Genomic DNA, 21947 nt, shown 5'->3' with positions numbered 1-21947 from the left:
GAGTCTGGGGTTGTGCTGGGGAAGCAGTCATGGTTTCCCCAGTGCGAATGATGAGAATAAACTTTCAGTGGATTTCAAAGATGTGCTTGCTTCTGTCAAAGTCATGCTGAGTTCTGTTGCTAGTATCATTTCTACTACTGTAATGGCAGGACTTTTTTCCTCAAATCCTTCCTCTGTTTCTAGTGCCTTTCATTGTGAAAAAAGTCCATGTGGCCATGCTCTTATCATCGGAAATACTCCGCGCCCATATTCCCTGTGCTCATCAATCTTTTCACCTCCCTGTACTAGTCTATCCCTGACCTGATGATTTTGGCAGATTCTGTCTCCCATTCTCTGCTCAGAGCAGAACAGCATTAAGGAAGACCAGCAGCTACGTAACAAGTGCATACCATGCTTTATAAACCCAAGTAATTGCAGGAGTAATGTGGAAGTAGCATCTAATCACAGTGTGCTGTGGTTGTCTGGCATCAAAAATGGTGGGATATGAAATACCTGATCAAGGCAAGGATTATTTCAGCTTTTCATATGTGTCCATTTGAACCTTTTGTACCAAGTACAGAAATTCAGAATGAAGTGACTGCTCTCATAATCATAGCTTTTAATGGAGCAGATGGTGGTTTCTATATGCTTATTTATTCCCCTTTTTTTCTTTTGTCCAAAAACACAAACAGAAAAATTTCTCTTAGAATATTTTATTGTTCTTAAGCCATGGTAATAGCGCTTGAGCTGCAGTCTAAAAATTAATCACTCAAGTTTTAAAATCACATTAAACTTCATGATCCAAAGGAATTTGTCAAAAGCATAAGGCAGGGGTAGTGGTATACTGAATAAAACTCCACCAAAACCAAAAACCATCCAAACCCAACAAAATACTGTTATTTTACACTAAGCTGTGAATAATTGAAGCTGATGTCTCTAGCTGAATAGCAGCAAGTCTTTATACAAAACCTGGAGGTCAATATGGTGTACACCAAGAAGGTACTTGCTGGAAGCAAAAAGGCAAAATACCATCCTTGTGGATTTAACAACTTTTGTGTAGTTCTACCACCCAACCCAGCCTACTCACTGGGTTATTTCACAAGGCAGAGTTTCTGTGATCATTCTTCCAAAGATGCTCTAGACAACTTGATTTTTTTTGTTGATGACTATTTTCCTTTATGGCTACAAGGCATTAGCATGGGGTTCCTGTGTTTGGTGTCTCAAGGTTAAAGGAAACATTTTTAAGATTTTAAACCTACTTTCTAGCCCTTCCCCCTGAAAATGAAGACTTGAAAATAGCTTGCTTCAGACTAGTTTTGCAATCAAGGTTATACATTAAACTCAACTAGTAAAAATGCTAGGCCCCAACTAAGTTGGTACTGTCATCTTAAGTCTTTTTAATCACTTCTCTCAAAAGAATGAGAAAATTATAAGCAACAGTCTCAAATTGGAATGTAGACTCCACACATTGCTAAAGGAACACCATCCAAAAGCAACTTCTGCAGATTCCCCAAGGTATTTGCATGTGCAATCAGTAGGAGATATCAGAATTATCTCAAAACTATTAAACAAATTGAAACAAATCACTTGAGAACCTCTGTGTTTAATGAAAACCTGTGGGGAGACTGTGTTCTATATTCTCAGCTCCTCTGAATATTTTTGTTGCATGAAAAGTACTAAAGGATGTACGTTGAGGCTGTAGTGCACAAGCCCATTCAAAAATGTTATTCCCAGTGAGATATGTAAAAGGTGCTTTAATTCCCCAAACTCTTCTTAGGGCTCATCAATATCATCCTGTAAAGAGTGGTGGGAAAAGATACTCTCCACTGGTTGACCAAACACACACACTCCCAGGTGAAAGAACAGGTAGTAGCTTAGGTAAAGGCAATGTATTCTGAATTTGAAACATTGGAAGGGGTTATCTTGTCTACCTCAGGACACAGAAACTCAACAGTGAGCCAACGCCAGCAATACAGGCATAAACAATAATAAGGATACTGCTATACTGCCGTATACTGCAGACTTTTTGTAGGAGCTGTGCAGCCTAGATTTGGTGACTACAGGAGCAGCACACACTTGACCTTCTTCTGACTGCCAGCTCTAAGCTTGGGGGAGGAAGCTTAGAGGATGTTTTCCAGTTTTATTCCAGTGTGCATTTATTTGGCTAGTATTTCCATTTCCCCTACATCATCATTATGTGTTTTCCCCAGCTTCATCAGGGAGAGAGATCATGTTGTTAAGAGTGGCAGGCAGATAATTTTTTTATGAGCAATTCAGGTGAAAGTGGCTTCAAAAGCAGAGCACTGAGAAGACAGGTTTGATACCTCAGGCCGACAGGTTTGATACCTCAGGCCTTAAACTGAATCCAGTTAATGTCTCTGCAAGAGGCTTTCAGCATGATTTAATCCCTCTACCGACACCCTTTGCTAGTGTACTTCTCAGTCTTGTGAGAACAGTGTCAGGACTAAGCCTTTAGTGCTAGAGATACTCAGATTTGGCATTGATGGGGAGGTTTAGAAACTTCCATAATGAGTGACAGTGGCCAGTAGAGTACATGCATTTATCTCTTTACAGGTATGATATTAATAAAAAGCAAAACAGAAGTCATTGTCCCTTTGCAACCATTCTGAATCTTAAATGATTGATTCTGTATTCCTATAATTTCAGTATCCAGAGTCTAAACATGTTCCATGCAGTTTACTAGTTATAAAAGTATAATCATTAAACAGCAGCAGCAAATACTGCAACAAGGAGTGAAAAAAGAACCCTCAGAAATCTGAGCTTGCCCGTAGAAATGGTAAACATGCCACCCCCCCTCCAGTCTGGAAACTTCTGGACTTTGTTCTCTCTTTCCAAACTGAATTAAATTGCAAGTGACCTGACTATTTTCTGCGCTCTTAACCTTTAATGTTATTTCCCCTTGGCTGGCAATACTTGGATGGCAGTCCCAGCAGCGTATCCCACTAAACCAGACAAATAATGACACCGCATCTCCTATTTAGAGAGGATGGTGAGGGCAGTGGGGTAACAGGGCTGCACACCCCAGTGCTCATCACTTCCCTGCTTGCTGGCACACAACAGATGCAGCCGGCAGAATGCCATCTGCCGGGTGCCTGCAGCGCCAGCCCCTCCTGCTCCCTCCCCGAGACACCAGCGTCTTGCAAGGAGCCGCTGCTTGCTCTTTTCATCACAGCTAGCTTTTACACCCAGAGAGCCTCCTCTCATGGGCAGCTCTGCTTTGGCTTAGTGTGTGGCTCAGAGGAACAGCTAGTGTGGGGACACTTGTTGGTTCAGTCTCTTGAAACGAGGAACTATTTGGAGTAATGCACTGGCATATTTTCCAAACAGTTAAATAAAAGCAAGAAATTAAAATATAGTGACTCACCACCTCATAGAACCACTCTATAGAGAAGAAAGACAGTGTTGAGCTTTGAGCATTTTGAGTCCTAGGCTTCCAGATAAGAAGAAAGTTATATAGTGTCTGGTTTGATACATTTCTTTTACCCATAATGACTGAAAGATTTTTAAGCATGTTCAGATCTTCTGCTGAGGATTTGGAATGGCTGGAGCATTAAACAGTCATTTTCTCCAGCTAAGAAAAGCTCCAAACAAAAACTCCAAAGAAAGCCAACAAGACAGAAAGCAGTTTTTGGTGGCACTCACTACCCAACACGTGAGACTCAGAGGCAAATTTTACCTGTCTGTGCACTCATTACTGGGACAGCTCAAGCTAAAGACTTTCTGAAACAAAGAATTTTCCAATAAAATAAAAATTGTAACTATAAAGGGGAACGATAGAAACAAGTCTTGTCAATTGAGAGATTTTCTTCTCCCTCCTTGGTCTGAAAGGTAAGTCAGCCTTACCTACTCCCTAAAGGAGCTCCAGTATGGTTGGGCTTTTTCAGTTTTTTACATGTAGCTCCAAGCAAAAGGAATAAAAAAGCCTTTTGGGGGGGGAATTTTTCTAAAGTTTCAGAAAATCAATGTTTGCAAACTATGTGAATCAGATGACAGAGGCATAAAAAAATAAGAAGGAGCTTATTTTCTCCATTCCTTTAAAAACCTCTGACATTTTAGCACATGAATCTAAAGAAGTTCAATTTTTTGGAGCCCCTACCTACACATAGGGTACCTTTGAAGATAGGAGAGGATCTCCATGCTACAGCTGATACAGGTGACAGCAACTCCTGCAGACACAGGCTGCTCAGGGACATCCATCTGAGCACTGCTGCCACCTGGCACTGATTGCTGGGGGAGTGCTGAGCAGGTACGGTGCTGCACAGCCCACCTGGGGAAAAGCAAGCACTGCACAGTGTTTGTCACTGGGAGCTCCGGCCAGCATGGAGAAATGCAGTGTTATTACTGCTGGGTACATAAAATACAGATACTCATGACCTATGAACAAAATTATCCCAGGTAAAACTGGTACAATATTCTAGAAGGTGGGGAATGAATCACTGTTCTTATCTGAAGACAGAGAAAAAAAAAAAATCCCCTGTATAAATTCTTTTATATGTTCCCTACTTACTGCTTTCCACCTTGAGGATGCCCAGCTGACTCTAGATGAAAATGTTCATTACTTGTGACCTTAGTATATAAACAAGAATTTTGTGTTGCTCCTGGTATTCAGGTACAACCTTCCTATAGACATTCCTATGTATCAATAGACACTAGTCCTTCAGTAAAGCACCCTGGCACTAGAAATTATATCTAACACCTACCCAGAATTGGATTGGTCAAATATACCATTATCTGCTACCATGTCATCACTATTGGAACAGGGCCACATGGAGGAGGGTTAAAACTCCCTCTAACTTTCAGTTCAGTGAAGTCCATACTACACTCACTTGCTATTTTTTAGTTTTATAAAAGGCTTTTCCCTGCTTCTGCTCCAAACATTGAATCCACAGTTCAGGAATTTCTTTAAAACAAGACACAAAACTTAGGTACCAAGGAGCTATGCCATTTAGGAAATTAGTAGAGTGGCATGAAGCAGAATTTTCCTTAGTGCTTGCCCATTACCGTACTTAAGTCTATTTCATATCTGTTTACTGCCCACTGTGAGAACTACTGGTGAGTTCTATATAATAGTTCTGCAGATAAATTAGGCTACCACAGGGGCAGCATGCAAATTGGTTTCATACCCTCATAAACTAGGAGTTTACTGGGAATAATTTCCCAGTAAAATTGTTCAGAACAAAACCAATGACAAGCCTTTCTCACAACATATTAGTCTGTCTGCAAATTGAATTACTTCCCTGATATTATTTAAAATTCAGACAAATAAACTTACAAACAAAAGAATTCTGTGAGAAAATAACCTGTTATTTATGAAGACAGTTAAGTGGGCAATTACTTTTTCCCACTGATGGAACAAAATACAAATCAGCCCTGGGATCACCAGACCATCACATGGGTGAGCAGAGCTCACTCACAGAGGCAGCAGTAGTGTCATACCAAAGGGAAACAGATGGACTTTAATCTCTTTAATTCAATAGAAAGAAAGCAGATCTTAACCTGTGTGAGAGAGATTCCTGAGCCATTAAGCTGTGGTTCAAATAGGAAAAACACCCACGGCAACAGTAAACAGAAGTTTACAATTAAAAAGGCCAATTGCAAACTGTGCAGGAACTGCTTTTTTATAAGAAAGTACACAGAAATACGATGCCAGGGGCTGGCAGCTGCATGCAATCCTGCAGACACCATGTATACAGCCACATTGCCCAGTGCCTCCTCCATAGATGGACCCAAAACATTTCTGTTATGATCTAGAGTTTTGCTGCAGTTTTAAAGCTGGTTCATGCTTTGAAAATATGGTTCCATTTGCCCCATAAGAAGCAGAACTAGAAAAGCACAGAAGTCTTTTGGCCTTCATCAGTTATGAATCACCCATATGTGACAGGATTTTACTGGAACCATGACAATGCACTTTGTACAACAAACTGGACTTACACTCCACAGAGCAGCCAAGGTCATGTTCAGCCTTTGTGCACACAGGGACCCCTAAAGTCAGCAGGAATGACACCTGCACTGAAAGCTGGGCTTGTGCCTGAAACAATTATATGTGAAGCCATAATAAACTTTTACATGTCCATCTTTTATGCATCATACGGTGGCCAAAATGCATGTGCTTTTTACACGCATTTACTCATCACAGGCATGCTATAGTAAGATGTGTCTACACTATTGAATCTAGCAATTCCATTTGTTCTAATAGTATTTTAAATGCTGATCTCCCTTTGGAAAACCACATTTTACTGTTTATTAGGTTTCTCCCACCAACAATAAAAAGTAAAACCATAGTCTGACTTCCATCCTGCTCTAGGATAAGCCCCACGGAAAGACACAGATACTGACAGAACAGATGTTTTACAAGTGTTTCCAAAGGAAGTTAGCATTACAAGCAATCTTTAGTCAAACATTGTATAGTATGGTTTTGGGGAAAATAAAAATAAAAATAAAGGAGGATTCATAAGAAGCTGCACTTTTATTAGTAATTCTACTTTACCACAGTCCCTAACTCAACCCAGAACTGTCCTACACAAACACAGCAGAGACAGTGTGGGAAGGGAGGGAACTGACTGTGCCATTTAGCATTGTATCATGTTAAGTTCTGCTTCCAAGGGTCTCTGCTAACTGGGGAGATGAAACTTTCATCACACCTCTGCTCCTGCTAGTGCAACATCTTTGCCCAGTGGTGCCCTCCTTGCTGATCTGCCTTTCAACAGAACCAGGAAATTACCATTCACTGCCAAACAACGATCTTGGTGCCTTCAGTGTTGTTAATAACCACCTAAACAATACACAGTTGCTAAATGTCCACTTACAAGTGGGTATTATATGATGATGATACCATGAACACAAGCATCACGAATCACAGACCATTAATCCTAGTCTCAAATGGGTTCTGCAGCAGCATCAGTTTTCCCCCATTCCAGTTACCTCCTGCACACCATCCTTTGCTGCTACAATTCAGTGCTGTAGCAAGTCTTCTACTGTTTGCATTTTGTGTGGAGAAGGAGAAGGAGCCAGTGAAGACAGTGCAGAAGGACAAGTTTTCTCTCCACTAATTAAGTACACGGGGTTTGCAGTAACAGTAAGGGCTGGACATGTGGGTGGAAGGTATGCACTGCCCTCATTTTCCAGATTCTTCCATTTCTTTGGTTTTGTGTCAGCAACACTGCATGTACATCAGCTTTTGATTTTTATGTCTTTGTGGCTTAGGGCCATCAGGGTTGCTATATACACACAAACATACAACATAGCTGCTTCACAACAAAGATCTTCGTGCATTAATGCTGCAAAGGATTTGCCATCAGAAAGTGTTACTGAAGATGAGAACACTTCTAGAAACAGATTGATACAAAGAAGCATGATGTAAAACACAAAGAGAAGGAAGAATGGGAACATGAGGAGAAAGGGAATACCAGATTCTTTTGTGGGTATTTATTAAACAAAAGGACTGCTTAGATGTATTTGTCCAAATTTTTTTCTGATGTAACTTCATAGGCTTCAGAGGACAAGTGAGAATGAAAGTGTCTGCTCTTGAAATGTATCTTCTGTTCACCAGAGTAATGTAGGTGGGCAGGTTACCTTTAAAATGATAAATTAAAAATTTTATAAAAAATGAAACTGCTGGATGCAGCTCACTGAAGATCAGTTTGTCTACATCAATCTTCTTAAAAATGAGTCACTAGAAATGGGACTAGGAACTAATTCCAAAAAGTCAGGCATGCTTCTAAAAAAAACCTATAAAGTTTATTTAAATAAGTCAGACTTATGCCTGCAGAACATGGCTGACCTTGCAAATGAGTTAACTTTCCTGTGATGCTACTTACTGTAACAAAAAGAAGTGACCAGAACCAGGGAGGGGGAACCAAGAAGTAGTGAACCCAGATGCACCACCCCAGATGCCACCTCCTCTCATTTGCCTTCATGAGAAAAGGTACTCTACCCATGGGATTCTGCTCATTTTTAACTGTACACATGTTCTCTCCTGATTTCCTATCCCTGAGAAATCTGACTGAGGCTCACAAAGGACTATCCAGATTAACAAATAGGCACTATAAGGACTGTCACTATAAATTTGTATTTGCTCAAGAAGTCTGTCTTATAGAAGGAAGACCAGAGCAAACGTAACAACTTGCCTACATAGCCTGAGATTTGGATCGCTTTTTATTTTGTTTCCACATTGCATGTGACAATGAAAGGTTGTGACATTCTAAGTGGTTCCAGACTCCATCAGGCTGTCCACAATGAATTAAAACACAATAAAATCCAGATGCTTTCTCAAGTAAACACTTCCTTTCTCAGCAAAGCGAACCAAATGCAAAGGATACTGCTGAAGGTTTGCTTCTAGCATGTTTATTTTATATAAAGGTACCTTATACTTCACTGGCACTCAAGTGTTCTCTACTTCCGACACAGTAAAGTCCCTGGCACTCTTTTTCTGTGTTTCTGGTGATGGAAGCCAAAGCCTTGAGAAAATACCTTAATTACATAAATTATTTCAATTTGCTTCTAGGTATTTAATGAAGGCTACATCTAAAATAACACTGACAAGCTAAACTGGCTCCTGGAATATGGTTTGCAATGAACTGAAGTAAAATAAAAATAGTAGTTCTTAAAATACATATATAATAATTCAACTTTCAAAACAGAGAATTTATGTCCCAAACAAGGAACATGTAATTTCTTACAAGTAAAAGCAAAAAATATATATTTTTATTAGCAGATTGAAAGAAGCAAAAATTAATAAACCCACAAAAATTACAAAATAAATTCATCATGTTAAACCACTGTTGTCATCCTCTAAAACATTGATAACACAGGTAAGGACTTTCAAATGAAGTATTAATATTACCCTTAAGTAGGATTGTGTTTTTGAGAAGCACACCAAATATGAGATTCTAACTGCAGTTTCATTAAAAATCAAACCCAAGCAGTCACCTCCAGGTCCTAGCCTGTACATGAACACAGCCCATAGATGTTGCCTTTAGTCCTTCCTTTTCTGTTTGCGAGGGTACTTCTGTTTTCACTGCCCTTTCAGTTCTCCTGGGCTATAATCAAGAAAAAAAAAGATGATGACTATTTGCACAGGCAGTCTCTGCCCATTAAAGCCCAGCAGCACAGCAGACAGACACATCCAGCCTTTAGTAGCAACAACAGGGAAGCTATTTGTAGGAGACAGGGGCTTCATTCCTCTTTGCCATACATGTGGCTTTCTAAACATCTATCCCTGGCCCTCTCTGAGCTTCAGCAGTGGCAATGTGGAAGGCAAGACCACTAGAGCAAACTTATTCTGGAATACAGCTCTTGTAAGGACTGCACAAGGCATTGCTTGATCCAGAAGAAGCTCTGAGAGATTAAACAATTCTATAGCTACTCATCCTCCAATATAGGAATGTATTTTCAAGCTTAAAAGATTGCCGGGAAGTTTGTTGGGGTTTTTTTGTTATTGTTTTGTTGTTTTGGGCTTTTTTTTCTTTTTGATTCAGGATTTTTAGTTGATATATAACAATTTGCCTAAGGGGAAAACTGACCTCCCCTCGTACCCCTATCAAATCCTATCTGCAATCTTGTCATCTTGAAAGCAACAAGAGATTTCAATATAAATTGATAAAAAGTATCCAACTGTGTTTAATATAGAGCATGTACTCCTACATCACTCACAGGGAAATCCTGGAAACCAAGCAAAGCTTTCTTTTTTATGGGACTTTTTTCCCCTTTGAAGAAAACAAAGAAAAAAAAAAAAAGAAAAAAGAGGGAGAAACAGGAAAACATGAAAACCAGCAATAACAAACAAGTGGAACGAGGTAATCCTTGGCAACAAGTGAAATTGTGACTGTAGACATTGCTCCATGCTTTAAGATGTTAGAAGAACTGAAAGTATTTTTGCATGCTAAAACCTGACACCACAGCCCCATGCTTTTTTCTGATGTCGGTGCCATTGCTACCACTAAAAGCTGGTCACTTCCTCACACCCATCTTACTTTCTCTAGCTTTGGGTAGCGTTGAGACAGGTTCTCTCCTCCCTTCCATCTCTTGAGTTCACACTGGTGGAAGGGTGCTGGGTGTTTACCTCTCATGGAGGTAACTGTCCCGCTGTGTCTTTAGAGCAAGGAGATTTTCAGATTATTTTAACTGTTAGACCATCTTGGTTCTGAGAAAAGGGGTTAGTAGTCTTGCAAACTGTTGAAAACACAGCCTCAACTCATCACAAGTTCTGATAAAGTGATTTGGAAAGCCCTGAAAAAAATCCTGGAAAGGAAAAAAGGGGTGAAGCATTCTTTAAAGACGGCTTAGATAGAAAGAATATAAATTTCTTCCAACCAGGCCACTTCACAGAGATTTACTTGATAAAAGCAACATGTTGATTTATTCAACTCCTTTCCCCTGCTGCCCAAGATGTGAAATGCAGGCAGATGATGCAATCCCTCCGAGAGAGAAGGAAAGGAGGGGGGGAAATAGAAGAAAAAAGAGAAAAAAATAAAAAATTAAAAAGCCAGCAAACAGTCAAAAGACTATTTCACAGTGTAGGATATTGCTGGCATGTCCGAAGTTACATAAGCTGTTCCTGAAGGGACTGCAGGAGCTCGTGAGCTGCAGGCAGGACTGGAACCAGGGTGCTCCAGACCCCTCCATCCCCGGAGCTCAGAGCCCACCCTGACAAGGCTTCCAGCCGCCTTCAGCCCTGGCAGGAAAAGCATCCGGAAACAGACTGACAATCTTAAAAACCAAGCAAAGCTGTCATCACCATTTGTGTTTATTAAAACTGGAATCAAAGCCAACACTGGTGATTTCTCCTAACTAAAGATAGTTAGCAGAAAGTCTTTTGTTCCAATGTCTGAATGCATCAAACGTGCTTGCCCTTTCAAAACAGAACACAACAAAACAAGCAGAGGCAGGAATCACAGGCTCTTCTCAAACTGTGTGTGCTCTTTACAATTTCTGCATAATAAGCTCCCAAGATTAAATCACTGAAATTTACTTGAAATCAAAACCATTCTTTCTATTTATAAATTAAATATTAATTATACAATGTTAATTTGCACACAAAATAACATGAAATTAAGTTGACAAAATTAAAACATTAAATGACTTTATAACAGGATGAGTTCATTTTTTTAGTATAAGAAATTATTTTAATATAACATATGTATCTATTAGCTACATATATGTGACTTGAATTTCCCTGCAAAGTCTGGAAAGGCTTGCTTTATTTCAGTGTGGCTTTGAACTCAACAATATCTAGGGTATTGCTAAATTCCTCCTTTTCTCCCATTCTCATTGTATTGCAACATGAGTCTCATGGTATTTAGCCTGTTAGAAAAATTTGCTGTGTTCTGCTTTGAAAGAAACAGCTTAGGACACTGAGTTTTCATTTATATGGTTTTAAATAAAATTACATTAGATTTTTATCACCAGAGATTTACTTAAAATTTCTAGTAGTTGGATCCTTTAAAAACCAGAAGATAAACAGAGGGAAAAAATCAACCTCCATTTAAAAAAACCCAAAAAAACATGAAGTTCTCTACAGTACAAGAATAATTAGGATCCAGATCATTCAGTTATTTCCAATTTCAAGACAAGTGCATTTATTTTAAAACTATTGTGTCTTCCTAGGTTTCATCTTGCCTGTCACAGCCAATTAGTCAAGGAAAATGATACACAAGGGCAGTGCATCATGAAAAATCAAGCAGTGGCTATAGCAGTATATTCACAGAAACACAATAATATAGATATCAATTATTCCTTCTCACAGCTTCATACACTCATACAGTCTTCCCACTTGGTGGATATCTGAGCTGTACTGAGCTAGATGGCTAGATGTATAATGCAGCAGCCTGCAGCAGGAAGTGAAGAAGAACTTGGTCAGATGAAAAAGCAAAGGAAAATAAGGTAGAGGGAGCATAGTGCTCAGTGACATTCTTGCCTTAGAGCTTCATGCCAAAAGATCATGGCCAAACACATAGGTATGCCCTAGGTCATCTGATAATACAGCTTAATGCCAGCCGTGGACAAACACTTTTTTCTGACAGAAGAGACAGCCCAGAACCCTCAAAGGTCAAATCAGCAGAGGAGGGCACTGGTACAGATGGTCAAATTTTACTGCCCGTTTCAATCCTTTCCAAGATTCCCCATCATAACTGCTTCTTAAAAATATTTATCATGCATGGCAAAAAGCTTGCACTGATAAAACACCAGCTGAAGTCATCAGATCTAACTTTGCTGAGCAAGGCTTCATATGTGCTCTCTGAACAGACCTAATGACCAGCAGTCTGACTGGTAGGGAGCCCAAGTATCTCGAGGAACACCATTTGCATTGTACCCTCCTCAAGAAGAATCAAAACAACAACCAAAATAAGTAATGGTTCCTCAAGAGAAAGTATGATAGTGGCTGGACAAGGGGAATGTGACTGCTCCACCTGTACTTGATTTGGGGTCTCTATTGCATCAGCAGTGCTCTTTGGACATTTCTAACCCTTTTTGAAAATAGTACAACCAGAACAAGTATCCAGAACTGACAGTTGGACTTGAAAGCCTACGCCTAGACTTCTGAAATGCTTTTCAGATTTGGAAAGACCAGCCCTGCTGAACTACTTCCAGACATGGCATAAACACTGTAAATTGCTCACTACCACCCTGTGACAGAAACATTCATCATATCATCACTTGCAGCAATTCCAAAAGTCTTTGGCACTGAGATGGCAGACACAACCTTAACTGACCCTGGCCCGACCTCTGGTACCTCTGACAGCACGAGGAATGAAATAGCTTTTGGTTGGTGCACTGTCTGACTTGCAAACTTGAAGCAGGAGTTCTGTTCCTCTGCAAAGTCAGAGGGCAGAGGGCACTGTGCACCCAGCCCCAGTCCTCCAGCAGTCGGGAAGCTGGTGGTAGTGGCGAGGACCTCTGAAGAGGAGATGCTGGCTATACACTTGCTTACCCTCTTCTTGGAGAATAACTAATCCCCTCTCTCCCTGTTACCTACCTGTTTGAACTAAACACAAAACAAACTAAACACTGTCACAAAACAATGAGCAAACCTTTCTGGGATGGACTCTGTCTTAGCACTCAGAATGAGCACTGTTACAAGCCTGAGTGTTTCAGGTTCTCCCAAAACCCAAAACTTAATGCTGCCCAAATCAAAAGCCTTGTGTTGTTCCCCACCTTAAGTTAAGACCTCTCCTACTTCTCAGTCATATTAAGACAAATTTTGATTTAAGCCTCTTCAAATATCAACTACAACCCAGACACCAGAGGGTAACTTCAAGACAGAATACACTGCAGTTCTTAGGCAGTTCTGAGAACTTTACATCTATTACTCTACAGCTAACAGATGTCCTCAGAAACAAATAAATCTGACACTGATTGCATTGCTGCCATCAGGGTGTCACTGCTGAACAAACAGAAATTTGGCCCCAAATGTACAGCCTCTCCCCCTCCCCTTACACCTTTCTAACCAGGATATGTAGGATAGTTCCCACTTATTACAGGATACCGTCTAAGGCTGTTAGTGAATGTTTTTAATAATAGGAATATGGAAAAAAAAAAGGAATTAAAATAAAAGTGGTCTAAACAAAAGAGTTACTTGATATTGCATGTCAAACCAAAGGAGAGAGACTGAAAGAAGTTAAATCCAGAATCACTTCTGCTGTTCTTTTTCAGGCCTACCACTCTCAAAGGTATGCAACACACAGCACTGCAGAATATTTAGACTAAAAAAAAAAAAATAGCCTTACATGCAAAACACAGAGCCATGCATTTCTCCATGTTTTTTAGACTGAGATTTAATCTTAAGTCTTATTACTTAAATAAGCAAAGGAGCAAATATTTAACATTCTTATTTTGCAACAACAGCCCCAGAAATATAGATGGATTGGTGGTGAATATAGAAATATAGGTGAATTGTGTGGCTGTTGAGTCCCAGTCTCCCAGTGTCTTGGAGAGTGGGACACCTTTGAACAGGCACTGCTGGATGTGGACAAAATCCCAACACTGCCATGACACTTGCAGGTAGTGTAGTTCAAACCAACAAGTCTCCACAGCTGAGAAAAATAGTTTATTGCCAAGGATTTACGTAACAGGTGTAAACAGCCGAGGAAATACTCTGGCAAGCCTACAGACTCAGCCCAAAACCCATCACCAAGACAATAAAAACAAAGAAAATAAATAGGGGGGAAAAAATCCAGCAATTTTACAAACACACTGACTGCAATGTTAAACAAACATCCCAAATTACTTTGTGAATTGCCAAGTCCTGTACTACTAGGTTTCCTCCTGCACAGTGTCAGTGCTGCGACCTCAGGTCTGGTTAGGATCACTGCTGTGAAAAATAAAACCTGTGTGATAGGCCACACAGTTTCTTCGAACAATAAATCATCTTTGGACTGGTTTGAACAGCATTAAAAGTGCATACAGAATTCAACAGGGAAATTTCTGCCTCTCTCAAAAGTCAATGACGAAAATTTCACTTGTGTCAGCACTATCAGGTTTTAACCATGACCTTGTGTTATGCTTGCTAAAATGTTAAAAAATATGGATGTTGGATAAAGAAAGCAATACAGGCATCAACAAGACAAAAAAAACATCCTCAGTTTAGGAAAACTGTCCTTTGGAAATGGCAATATTTATATATTGAAATGATGTTGTCCTCTGTTCCCAACACTGACTTTGTACCACTCATTGCAGTTTTATACATATCAGTGACCACAGTGGTAATAGAGAGGCAAAACCATCTCCACAGGCAATTTTTTTTTTAAAGGTTATCCAAACTGAGTGGAGAGGAAAAGTTCTATCCAGAGCTATAATATGATATTGTTAAGCGTTGACACTGAGTTTAATGACCAGCAAAACTTTTCCACTTCCACTGAATTCTTTTTCTTTCCTTTTGTTTTACAGCCTGCTGAAACAGTGATAGTCCACATCTGGTTAGTGTCTGGTTCAAGACAGACACCAAATAGAAAAGCCCATGTTTGGGATGAAAGAGGCAGGCACTCACTGCACAGGGCAGAAGAGCCATTTAATGCTTTTCTGCACAGCAGCGGTGGGGTCTGTGTGGGGGGTAGGAGTGGGGAGGGGAAGTGTGCTGCAATTTTGGGGACACAAAACAGTTCAAAACCCCAAACAGTTCAAATTTAGTTTTCTTAATCCTTTTTTTTCTCTGAACAGAGACTGTATCTAATAAAAACAACAAAATACAGTAAAGATCCAGTTGTTTCAAATATTTCCAGCAGCAAATGCATCATTTGTACACAGGGAAAGCATGAAATGAATTCTGCAGAGATAGCTTCATCATACATAACAGCCCAGAAAATCCCTCAGTGCCCTGAACTGGAGAAGTTAGGAAAACCTGCAGTAATATGTAGACAGGACACAGGCAAACAGTGGAAATAACCATCATATAGGCATGCTATTATAGAGGGACATCCAGAAATGGTGAATACAGCAGTAGAAAAAATAAACAGAGGTCAACAGAGGCTACAAATGAGGATGGAAACTGTGCTTCCCATTAAAAACAGTGAGAAAAGCAGTGTTAAGTGGTATTTCTGAAATGTCCATATCTCCTACATTATCAACACAAGCATCACTATGATAGGTTTACTTGTTGCAACAACAGATGAGTAATTACTTAATGCTGTAATGGATTGTATTCAATCTTTTTGAAATATGATGAGTCTAACAGCAACCTGGCATGTACAAAAAGCATAAAAAATCCAACATAATTAGTCTTATTGCTGGAATAAGGCATCAGAAACAAAGGCAACCTCCTCCTTAAACATGGGCACAAATTACCCCCTGAGCACAAGCACATGCTATACATCTGAAGGGGGAAAAAAGGCTGTTTTAGTGACTGTTCCTGTAAGAAGAGGATGTACAACTGAAAAGAACTGAGAGAAAAAAACCAAACAAACAAACAAGCCGAAGCAAGCCCCAGAGAGGCAGACGAGCAGAGGGAGCACAGCATGACTAAGCACTGGGCTCACCTACCCCACCCCCTCAAGCAGCATTTTGTTTTCCATGTAAATAACACCTATTTTGTGGGTTCTGTCCCATTCCTCCCCCACCCGAGCCACCCCCCCCGCCCCCCTTTTTTTAGTGCAGCAATACAAGATTCTGCATATTCTTTGTTGACATACACATGCAGGGCAGTGGCACAGATATTCAAACTCACACCATCATTTGCTTATCCTCATTAGTACAGCCTGTTGTGCCTTGAAATTTTGCTCAACTGTTTGAGTCCAAGAAAAAAAATTAAATTATTTGGTAACTGCAGAAAAGATGCTCAGCAATTTGAGAATGACAATCAATTGAGAATGTTTCATAGCCATTATGCTAATGATTTGTTAGTGTCAGGGGCAACCTTCGATGTTGGAAATGCAGGTCCTGCATTAAAGAACCAAATGCAGCTACATAATTCCTAATATGCTTAGAAATGGAACTCATGATTTTAACACTTCTACTGAAACCATCTCCCCCTAGGACGTGATTACAGGCACTTGAGGAACAAATATGTGGTCTTAAGACATAACATCTCTTAAACCTGTCTACTGCTTTAAAATGAAACATGTTCCACTGTATTCACAATTCTCCATTGTACCTGCTTGCTGTGATCCTGTTAGCATCACCTTCCTCACAAAAAAACAGACAATAAAATGAATTGCAAGAACAAAAAAATCCTGTTACAAAAGAAGTGCATTTGTAAGAAAATTCAGTATTCTGCCCATGAAGACAAGAACTGGGTCAGAGTTTCTACCAAAGATATACTTGTCAAAGCTATGTTACAAATATACAGCTATAAAATGAATTAAGCAATCAAAAGAGACAAGATCTAAACTTTGTTATCCTTGTTTCACTCTACAGTAGAGAGAATAATGAAGGAAGAGATAGATGCTATTGAATAAGGGACACGTCATCTTCTCCCGCATTATTCTTCATCATGACATACCACGAGCAGAGATTAAATAGAAGCCCAGATAGGTTCAAATGATACAGCTATCAAACTCAGGTGTTTCTAATAAGCCATTCACATAGATGCTTGGACTATTAAAAAGAGGTAGTGCAAAGACTGTAAAATGGATGAGAGAAGAGAGACGAAAAAAGAGATCTGAATCTCTCGACAGGAAACCACAGGGAAATTGGGACAAAAATGAAGAGGCAACACTGTATTTAATTTTTTCTTCCCCCGGTCAGCAGTGCACATAAGAACTGATTTATCTCTCCTTTATACCAATGTAAATGATAAGGTACTCCACAGAAGACCATAAAGTTACACCAGTATCAATGAAAGAGGATTTTAAGAGTAATTTTAAGGTTACTTCAGATCATCCAAATTTTGTTCTTGATTAAATGGAAGGTGCTTTTCTCCACAGGGGTGGTGGAAACGTGGCTTTATTAACACTCCTTTCCAGTCATGATCCAAGAGGCCTCCACACAATGAAGCAGGATGAAAGCTGGACTGTCACCCTATTGGTGCCTTCCCTGACAGTAAACACACCCTCCAAATATAACCCTTACTAGACTCACCAAGATGAAGACGATGCCCAGCATTTCCCAAAGACACAAATCCATAGGGAAGCAGTTTTCCCTATGGATTATTGCAAGGGCTGCTGCCTGTGGATCCATGTGTCCTTTCAAAGGGGATGGTGTAGGAGCCCATCTTGGGCCACTGTTCTTCCTGTCCCAATCACTCTTCATTACTGCTTCCAGTCACAGGCAGAAAAATAAGGGGATGCCTATGAGATTCTGGGCACCAGCAGAAAATTAACAACTGCCTGGTGTTTAATAGCAACCCTGATTGTAATTACAACATATGGTTCTTTCTCTGTGAGACGGGATTTCTTTAGGATAGAGATTATATAGTATTGTGTTCCTTAAAGAACAGCCACAGTCTTATAAACAATAGGATAATACAATCAAGCAGTAAAGCTAATAGTGCCTCCTAGTCACAGATCTGAAGTTTAATGACTCAAACCTGGCAGCACCCTGGGAGCCTTGAAAAGAAGAGGTTTTCCTAGCTGTTACAAGAGGACAAATGAGCATACACAAGCAGATTAAATCATGATCTCTTCAAAGGCAAGAGAAGAACCTGTGGCTTAGTGGGTAAATTCACAAATTTTAGACCCATGGCTACATGCTGCCCTTCTCAGTAAAATCATTTTATCAAGGAGACTGTATTACAGGGCATCTCTATCTGTGCCACCCAGAAAGTTATAGAACCCTAACACAGAGAGCTGAGTTAGTTAGAGATATTCCACTATGACTCTCAGACAAAAATGATACTTTTTAATTTATTATAGTCCTTCTAAGACATACAGGTCTGTCAAATAGTCATCATTACACTGGAATAAAAGCATTTATGCAAAGAATGATGTTTCTAACCATCCTGCTATAATTATGCAAGTGTGATCAGCAAAATTTCCCTGTATGAACAAGCTCCTGCTTCCTCTGGTAACAAATTTAAGGAATTGCATAAATACAAATTAAATTAATTACCAGGCAAATTAATATTTTAGCAGAGGGGCCCATGTGTTAAATATTTGCCATTGTTGTATTGTTCTTCCTTGCTAAGTATATATTATATGTACTATATATTACATATATGGTGCCCAAAAGCCACTGACACAACAAACTTTTTTTACCTTCACTTGCTGGGAGCCAAAGCAGGTTAAACTCATGGGGAACCTTGCTTGTCCTTGGCATTCAATAACCCTGCTGTCATAATCTGAGCCACTCCACAGTGAAATGACAGGAACTCATTTCCAATCCTATTACACACAGGTCCACAATATGCCTTGCTTCACCTGCAGCTCCATTTAAACTCTTCTATTTGTAGGTACCACACTTAAATTTGAGGTGCAGCAAGTCCATCACATGTAGGGCCATCTGACAGGGAGTCTTTGTGCTTTCTGCATGTAGGAGGAAGACATGGTAGGACATGCTACTAATAGTCTCACAGAATTATAGAATCATTTAGGCCTCAGTACATGTCACCGCAATGAGCCAAATTCAACAAAAAGAAAAGACTTTCCTGAAGTTTATTTACAGCTGATGCATAGTCTCCCACGGCAGTTCAAAACCTGTGCATTTTACAGAGTGAAAAAAGATACGGTGAGGAGGGTTTCTGGGCTATCCCATGCCAATGATGTAACTTGGGGTTTGCAGGGCTGGATTAGATGCTTCCTGCTCCCCGTCCAAAGCCACGGCAGTCTCACTGTCAGTGTGCAATGGCCAGGAGACAACTACAGGGACTGGGATCCCTAGAAACATTCAAGGTGGATGGGGCGGTGAGCAGCCTGACTCAGCCTCACTGCAAGGTGGGGTGGGACTAGATGACCTTTAAAGGTCCCTTCTAACTCTAACTATTCTGTGGAGGCCAGGGAGGATCTGCAGCTCCCTCTCGTCATGGGGGGCACACCACAGCATGCCACACCACACCATTGTCACTGATACTCACCCCAAATGGCCTCACAACAGCTTCAGGGAAGGGCAGCTGTGCTCTTGGGAAAGCCAGACCACAGTGCACAAAGCCAACAGCAGTGCTGCCCATTTTGATTCTACTTGCTCATATCCTGGTACTTCCTTACCAAATTTCTCTGTCCAGACTACAGGACAGGCAGAGCCAGACATTATCGGGGGGAGAGGCGGAGGTAAAATTCATAGCATTTTTAGCTCTTTTTGGCTCTTAGGTATCCTTTATGCTAAATGGATTGCTTCACAGCAATATCTGCTGTGAAGAACTGCACATGGGCCCAACAATCACATCACATTCAGCTCAGGCCTGGATTTGCAGGCCCAAGTCTCCTGCTGCTGGGTTGAAGCCATTTAAATCCTCCAATACCAAGGGACTCAGTGACAATTTACAGTGAAAAGCAAAATCAGATCTTAGAGAGAAGAATCAATGTGAAGCATTGCAAGTACAAGAAATGCATCTCAGCAGATGTGGGAAATAAATTCTTGTGCTTCATTACCAGGTGAGAAGAGGTTTGGTGGACTCCTACAGGCAGGACTTGGTTTGCAAGCAGCTGGGCAGGGCACCACAACTCTGTACCATGCCTTGGGCCACCAAAGTGGTTTACATTCTGTCTCAGTGTTTTACAGTCAGCAGGGAGGGAGGGTGTGCAAGGAAAGAGGAGTTACAAACTCTCAGCTTTTGTGGACCAGGAAGATGCAATGTGTGGATCAATATGGGGCATGATTGGTTTCCTTTCCCTGAAGCAGCTCTCTGCTTTCAAGCACCAGTGAAACACTAATAAGCAAAATATGGCATCTATAAGTACCTGGTAGGGGTATCACCCCTTCTGTGGATACAGCCCTGAGGGAAGGGGGCTAAGGGTCATTCTTAACCCAAAAAATCAGCTGGCATCACAGTCAGGTAGCTGCTGAAGCCAGAGGGCCAGGAGCCACCAGCTGCACGCTCAGCACCAGAGGAACTGATCTCAGGAGGCTGGATCCCACCACTTGGCACAGCTGCTCGTGCCAGGGAGCTCAAGAGCTGACTTTGGTATGAGTGTGCACAGACCCCAGCACAACCCACACATGAAGGATCGGGAATTTGAGCTGCAGGTGCTACCTGGCTGCTTGGTCTTCAGCAACTAGACCTGCTGACCACCTCAGAACACAAGGGATGGTAAGGCAAGGACTGGGATTTCAGGAATCCTCGGATTCTGACACAAGAACCTTACCATTGCCTTCACCGCCCAAGCTCAGAGCCAACAGAGTGGGAGGAACAACTACAGGGAAGACAGAGCAAAGCCCACATCCAAATAGCTGCCAACAGGAACTTTGCAACAAAAAGACTCATTACATTAAAATTGCTAAGAAAACACACCTGTAACCTCTAATCTTTATGAAATAAGAGATGAGTACTCATATAAACTTTTGACTACTAGTTGCAGAGTCATAGCAGAAACTCACTAATGTAGTTAGTTAGAAAATTCCTTTTCTTAGTCTGAATTTGGATGCTTCTCTCTTGTGCACATGGACTTGGTTGGGAAAGTTAAATAAAATCCATTTCCTTATATAGCAGAAACAATTTAGGCTACAAGGATCGCATGCCAAAAGGATTTTCAGCCTAAAAATTACATTATAATGACAATTCAGACAGTAATTCTTTGTTTAAGCCTAGCAGATTGAGCAATTCTTAAAACACAATTCTTTTAATAAAATCAATAATGAAAAATAAATCCATGTATATATAGAAAAGAATTATGGAAAAGTCTCTCTTTAGGAGGGAGAAAAAGAGTTGAACAGACTTTACTGAGAACTTACAGTATCTTGTAGTTTGTGTTGCATGTTTCTACTATTTTTCTTTAAGATAATCCTAGAGAATAGTGAAGACTCTTTTCCCTACTACTGTGAATGGTTCAGAAAAGCCTATATACAGAGACACTTTGGTATATGAAAGCCCACTTAGAAAAAGAAACAAACAAGATCTAGGATTCAAAACCAAACCCAGTAAATTTTCTAGAGATGCAGCTGAGTGAGGGAGGTTATACTTTCTAAAATAGCAGGAAACAAGAGTTACAGTAATGTTCTTCTACGGGATGTATCTACTTAAGTTCAAGTGTCAGTAAACCGAGGGAGCAAACATCCCAATTAATCTGTAGGCCACAGTCTCCACCCATTACCCACTGACTAGTTAGTCAGAGCTCTTTTCGTCCCTAACATCAATATAACTGGGGAAGAGCACAGGCTGATGAGCAAAGGCTGACCTGGCAGAGCTGGGGGCACAGCGATCTGAAGAGGTGCTCTTTCCTTCTAGAACACCTTTGTCCAAAAAACAAAAGCTCCTTCTGGAAACAACTTCTGCAGACTGCTTTAAATAAGAGGAATCATAAAGACACTGAAAGGCTAAACCAGTTGCTCACATTTTTACACTGACTGAGTAGCAATCTGAAGCTTCATAGTCTCTCTTCTAGTCAGCCTCCTTGCTGGCTTACTCAGTATGCCAGGACTCTCACAGA

This window comes from Cyanistes caeruleus, chromosome 2 (genome assembly GCF_971803275.1).
Source record: "Cyanistes caeruleus chromosome 2, bCyaCae1.hap1.1, whole genome shotgun sequence".
Classification (NCBI taxonomy): Eukaryota; Metazoa; Chordata; class Aves; order Passeriformes; family Paridae; genus Cyanistes; species Cyanistes caeruleus.
Note: the sequence above shows the minus strand (reverse complement) of the source record.